This window comes from Bos grunniens, chromosome 6 (assembly GCF_055505025.1).
Source record: "Bos grunniens cultivar Pamir isolate PY7600 chromosome 6, Bosgru_T2T1.0, whole genome shotgun sequence".
In the NCBI taxonomy this organism is placed as follows: Eukaryota; Metazoa; Chordata; class Mammalia; order Artiodactyla; family Bovidae; genus Bos; species Bos grunniens.
The window spans coordinates 67954329-67960504 of NC_141170.1; the positions used below are offsets into that span (position 1 = coordinate 67954329).

General features: G+C 43.8%; 1 pseudogene across 1 annotated transcript; it reads left to right on the forward strand.

The window, feature by feature from the left end:
- The first annotated feature begins 882 nt into the window (after window positions 1-882).
- Window positions 883-3180, forward strand: LOC147370843 (polyadenylate-binding protein 4 pseudogene; annotated as a pseudogene). Its single transcript, XR_015166190.1, has one exon. The product of XR_015166190.1 is annotated as a polyadenylate-binding protein 4 pseudogene (transcript).
- The last annotated feature ends 2996 nt before the right edge of the window (window positions 3181-6176 follow it).

Consider the following 6176-nt stretch of genomic DNA (forward strand, 5'->3'; position numbering starts at 1 on the left):
TCCAAACTCTGTTAATATTACTACTATTGTTTGGGTTTTTTATTCTCCTTTAGACCCTTCAGGAAATGTGCTTAAATCTCTTTTTATAAGAAAAATAGTCTCCCAAAGAATATGTAAGATAGATTATACATCTGTAAAACATATGTTGTGATAGTTATTTTTGGTATTATCTTTCTTCTTAATGGAAGAATCATGATGATTCATTCGTTGGTTCATTCACTTTACATTCATTCACTTAGCATAGAAAATGTTTAACTATCAAAAAGACAACAGTATCATTTTCCTTCAATTATTTTTTTGACAGGGAGAAGTAGATAATTGGAAAAATATGAAAAAAAAGAGTTTTATGAAAACTATTATAAACACGTGGTAGTTATAATAATGTTGCTCCCGACAGTTCTTTTCAATTCCCTTTTCTTTGGAAACTTGGAAAATTTCCTCCATGCCATTTTACAGTAAGGGTGGATTTTTCAATCATGGTGCTCCATTCTTCCTGGACAAAAACTGGGCACATTTCTCATTCCAGACCAATCTTAACAGTCCTGAAATATTGATCAATATTGTTTCAGAAGGGATACTTAAGACAAGTGGGATCCAGAAAAGTCTTTTGGAGGGTTAAATAAAATATCAAAACAAAGATTATTTATTTATGTGTATGTATGTGTTCTCCTAAAATATTTATGATTACAAAGAAGGAATATAATTAATGTAAATTTATTAGCAATCATTTTCTACAAGAACTTTTTATTATCACAGAGGCGATATTCACCAGGAAACAGAACCTAGTAAGAATGAAAAAAAGAGCTCTCAGCCCCAGGTAATTGCAGCCTCCACCACTTTCGGGCCTAGTAGCCTGAAGCAAAATAAATAAATAAAAAGGTCATGGGTGACCTGTGCTCAGACGTCACCGAGGCCATGATGTATGAAAAGTTCAGTCCTGCGGGGCCTGTGCTGTCCATCTGGGCCTGCCGCTATACGATCACCCGCCGCTCCCTGGGTTATGCCTACGTCAACTTCCAGCAGCCGGCCGACGCTGAGAGGGCCTTGGACACCATGAACTTTTATGTAATTAAGGGAAAGCCGATCCGAATCATGTGGTCTCAGAGGGATCCGTCTCTGAGAAAATCTGGTGTGGGAAACGTCTTCATCAAGAACCTGGACAACTCTATAGATGACAAGGCACTTTATGATACTTTTTCTGCTTTTGGGAACATTATGTCCTGCAAGGTGGTGTGTGATGAAAACGGTTCTAAGGGTTATGCCTTTATCCACTTTGAGACCCAGGAGGCTGCCGACAAGGCCATTGAGAAGATGAACGGCATGCTCCTCAACGACCGCAAAATTTGTGGGCAGATTCAAGTCTCGAAAAGAGCGGGAAGCTGAACTTGGAGCCAAAGCCAAGGAACTCAGCAATGTTTACATCAAAAACTTCGGGGAAAAGGTTGATGATGAGAATCTGAAAGAGCTATTTAGCCAGTTTAGTAAGACCCTAAGTGTCAAGGTGATGAGAGATCCCAGTGGGAAATCCAAAGGCTTTGGCTTTGTGAGTTATGAAAAACACGAGGATGCCAATAAGGCTGTGGAAGAGATGAATGGAAAAGAAATCACTGGGAAGGTCATTTTCGTTGGCTGTGCACAAAAGAAAGTGGAGTGGCAGGCCGAGTTAAAGCGAAAATTTGAACAGCTGAAGCAGGGGAGGATTAGTCGCTATCAGGGGGTGAATCTCTACATTTAAAACTTGGATGAAACCATCGACGACAAGAAGTTAAGGAAAGAGTTTTCTCCTTTTGGATCAATCGCCAGTGCTAAGGTGATGCTGGAGGATGGGAGAAGCAAAGGATTTGGCTTTGTCTGCTTCTCGTCCCCTGAAGAGGCAACCAAAGCAGTCACAGAGATGAATGGATGCATCGTGGGCTCCAAGCCACTGTATGTCGCTCTGGCCCAGAGAAAGGAGGAGAGAAAGGCTCACCTGACCAACCAGTATATGCAGCAGGTGGCTGGGATGAGGGCACTGCCCACCAATGCCATCTTAAATCAGTTCCTGCCTGCAGCTGGGGGCTACTTTGTGCCAGCAGTTCCACAGACTCAGGGAAGACCTCTGTATTACACACCTAACCAGTTAGCACAGATGAGGTCTAATCCACACTTGCAGCAAGGTGGGAGACCTCAAGGCTTCCAAGGAATGCCAAGTGCTATACACCAGTCTGGGCCTCGTCCAGCTCTTCACCATCTGGCTCCAACTGGTAATGCTCCAGCCTCTGGCGGCCTCCCTACTACCACTCAGAGAGTCAGGTCTGAGTGCCCTGACCGCTTGGCTATGGACTTTGGTGGGGCTGGTGCCGCCCAGCAAGGGCTGACTAAAAGCTGCCAGTCTGGAGGTGTTCCTACAGCTGTGCAGAACTTAGCGCCTCGTGCTGCTGTTGCTGCCACTGCTCCTTGGGCTGTTGCACCTTACAAATATGCCTCCAGCATCCGCAGTCCTCACCCTGCCATCCAGCCCCTGCAGGCACCCCCGCCTGCAGTCCATGTTCAGGGGCAGGAGTCGCTGACTGCCTCCATGCTGGCCACAGCAACCCACCCCCACTCAGGAACAGAAGCAGATGCTGGGTTAACATCTGTTCCCACTTATCCAGACGATGCACTCGAACCTGGCTGGGAAGATAACTGGGATGCTGCTGGAGATCAACAGCTCGGAGTTGCTGCACATGCTGGAGTCTCCCGAGTCTCTCTGCTCCAAGGTGGAGAAGGCTGTGGCGGTCCTTCAGGCTTATCATGCCAAGAAAGAAGCTGCTCAGAAGGTGGACGCTGTTGCTGCTGCTACCTCTTAGACAAGGATGAACCGATTCAAAAGCCAAATAAACTCTCATGGAATTCAGCTCAAGGTTTGAAGACTTCCTAGCTTGTCCTATGGACCTCAACACCAAGAACCCCATTTGCAAATTTATTAGCTCATTTTGTATCAAAAGGTCAATTATGAAGCACCTAGAATTTTTCAATTTAAAGAATGTATTCTCTGGGTTCTGCTATGGCCCAGACAGTGTTAACTTTCTTTTTTTTTTTCTATTGTGAGTTTTAATTTTTTTTCCCCCCAAGAAATTGGTTTTATTTGATGTACCCAAGTCTTAAGTTTCTCAATAAAGAAAAAAATCTCCATTAAAAAAAAAAAAAGAATGAAAAAAAGAGAATGGAAACACTAATGAATGAGAAAGAGAGAGAGAAAGAGAGATAACTATTGGCATAATTTGAGCTCCTGGAATCAAATGTAACTAAAGCCAGATTTCTCCACCTACTTCCTAATTACTGGAATCAGCAAATTCCTTTTAAATAATAATAGTACTGCTGTTGCTAAGTCGCTTCAGTCATGTCCGACTCTGTGCAACCCCATAGACGGCAACCCACCAGGCTCCCCCGTCCCTGGGATTCTCCAGGCAAGAACACTGGAGTGGGTTGCCATTTCCTTCTCCAATGCATGAAAGTGAGAAGTGAAAGTGAAGTCGCTCAGTCGTGTCCGACTCTTAGCGACCCCATGGACTGCAGCCTACCAGACTCCTCCATCCATGAGATTTTCCAGGCAAGAGTACTGGAGTGGGTTGCCATATTGAATATTATTGTAGCCGAATGTGAGCAGTAATCTTTCCCTGCTGTCTCAGATGTTTGTATCCAGCCTAAATGTAGAGGACAATGCTTTCAGTTCCAAATCCTCAGGTGAGGTTCTCATCTATTTTACAGACTCCCTAAAAGATCCTCTAACTAATTCAGCCTGCTATCACCCTTTACCCAGAGGATATTTGAAAGAAGAAAAACAGTAAATCTAATTGTCCCATATTTTCCTGTGGCTGAAATAGCACCAAACTTAACCCTATTGTTCAGACAAAAATCCAAAAGTTTTCCTTAGTTTCTCACTTTCCTTAACCTTTACTTCAAATCCTTTGGATCCAATGGCCATACCTTTAAAATATATCTGTAATCAAACTAGTTGTTACCTTTTTTACTTGACAACCAGTCATTAACACCATTATCTCCTTCTCATAAAGAGGAAAAGTTAAATTTTTACATAGCCTCCTACTCCTTTTGCCTCTGTAACTCAGCTTGCTCCTTGCAAAATCTGGATCACATAGGCCATGAATCACACAGTCTCAGAAAGTGGGGACTCACAATACTAGGAACTGGAACTTATCTCACTAACCCTTGTCCTGCTGTTTGCAATCACCCAGCCCTGCAAACTGATTTAATCATGCCTGTATGTGCATAAAAACTCTCTAACCCCTTTGTTGCAGCTCAGAGCTTGGAGTGTCAACTCCTCTGGCCCTGCTGTAATAAACCTGAGTTCTCCAACTCTCTAAGTGTAGTGCTTGGTTTCTCAAGTACTGGTTTCTGCAACATTTCTGGAGGCTTCAGTGAGATTCCAACCATGCCAGCCCCCTGAGTCAATGGACTGGTGGCTCAGTTGGGCTAGAGTGAAGGAACCCTGAGACAAACAAGGAGGTGTTCCACCTGATAGTATTCTGGGTTCTCTTTCAGACTGGTGTTCTGACTTTCTGGATGGCCGAGCCCTGACCAGATTCATTGGAGGGATGGACCAACTCACGAGGAATGGCCACAGGTAAGGTCCTGGGGCCAGTCCCCAGTCAAGTCCTACCCCAACAGGAAGAAGAGGAGACTGATCACCTCCTTGAAGCTCCTAGGAAGGGGGCAACAGTTAAGGAAACCTGGGGGTTTGGGAGGAGGGATGCATTATGATAGCCTATAAATGATTGTCACTGTGTGATTGATGACTGAACACAGTGAGAGAAATTTTTCTTTTTGGAAACTGCACAAAAAAAAATTCTTTTTGCATATGCAGTTAAAAACAACTAGCTTGTTAAAAGGGCTGCTTAAGGAAAAGCTTGAAGTTAACCCTTTCCATGTCCTTGAAATACACAGCCAACTTTGCCTGAGACTTCAGCCTTGGGCAAATTAGAACTTCAAGCAAGAAAAAGAAAAAGGGTGTTAAAGAGATATTTTAAATCTCAAGCAGAAAACAATAAGATCTCTGTCTGTCTGGATTTATGTATACCTCAATGTTACGTCTTTTGCTTTTTTTCTGATAATATTGTTGAAGTTGTGAATGAGTTCTAATTTAATTGGCCTAAAGAAAAGTAAGTGCTTACAAATCAAACAGTTCTAAATACAAGAAAAATTAACCTAAATAAATTTCAGATTCATGTAAACTGGGAAATATTCTATATTAAATACCTAGTATTAATGTCTGCTAATCTAATAAAGAAGTAGGATGTATATTTTTAATAAAGAAGATATAAAAAATAAAATTACATTTTATAAAGGGAAAAAAAAGTAGGTCTGACTTACAAGTGGCTGTTACAGAAAGTGATTAAAACTTTGTGGAAAGTGGACACCGAAAAAAGTTTTGTTCCTGGTTAGGGCTCGGCGGCTGCGATGGACCACACAGAAGCGTGGCTGAGAGGAGCTACCCCTCGCCTAAGGTCGGAGGCAGTGGCCAAGAGGAGCTACCCCATGCCCGAGGTCAGGGGCTGCGGCTGGGAGGAGCTACCCAATGCCAGAGGTCAGGGGCTTCGGAAAGAGGAGCAACCCCAAGTCCAAGGAGCGGTGGCTGCGCAGGCGCAGAAGGGCCGAGAGGAGCTACTCCACAGTCAAGGTCAGGAGGGACGGCTGTGAGGAGATACCCCTCGTCCAAGGTAAGAAGCAGCGGCTGCACTTTGCTGGAGCAGCCGTGAAGAGATACCCCACGTCCAAGGTAAAAGAAACCCAAGTAAGACAGTAGGTGTTGCAAGAGGCATCAGAGGGCAGACACACAAACCATACTCACAGAAAACTAGTCAATCTAATCACACAGACCACAGCCATGTGTAACTCAATGAAATTCAGCCATGTCGTGTTGGGGCCACCCAAGATGGGTGGGTCAAAGTGGAGAGGTCTGACAGAATGTGGTCCACTGGAGAAGGGAATGGCAAACCACTTCAGTATTCTTGCCTTGAGAACCCCATGAACAGCATGAAAAGGCAAAATGATAGGATACTGAAAGAGGAACTCCCCAGGTCAGTAGGTGCCCAATATGCTACTGGAGATCAGTGGAGAAATAACTCCAGAAAGAATGAAGGGATGGAGCCAAAGCAAAAACAGTACCCAGTTGTGGATGTGACTGGTGATAGAAGCAA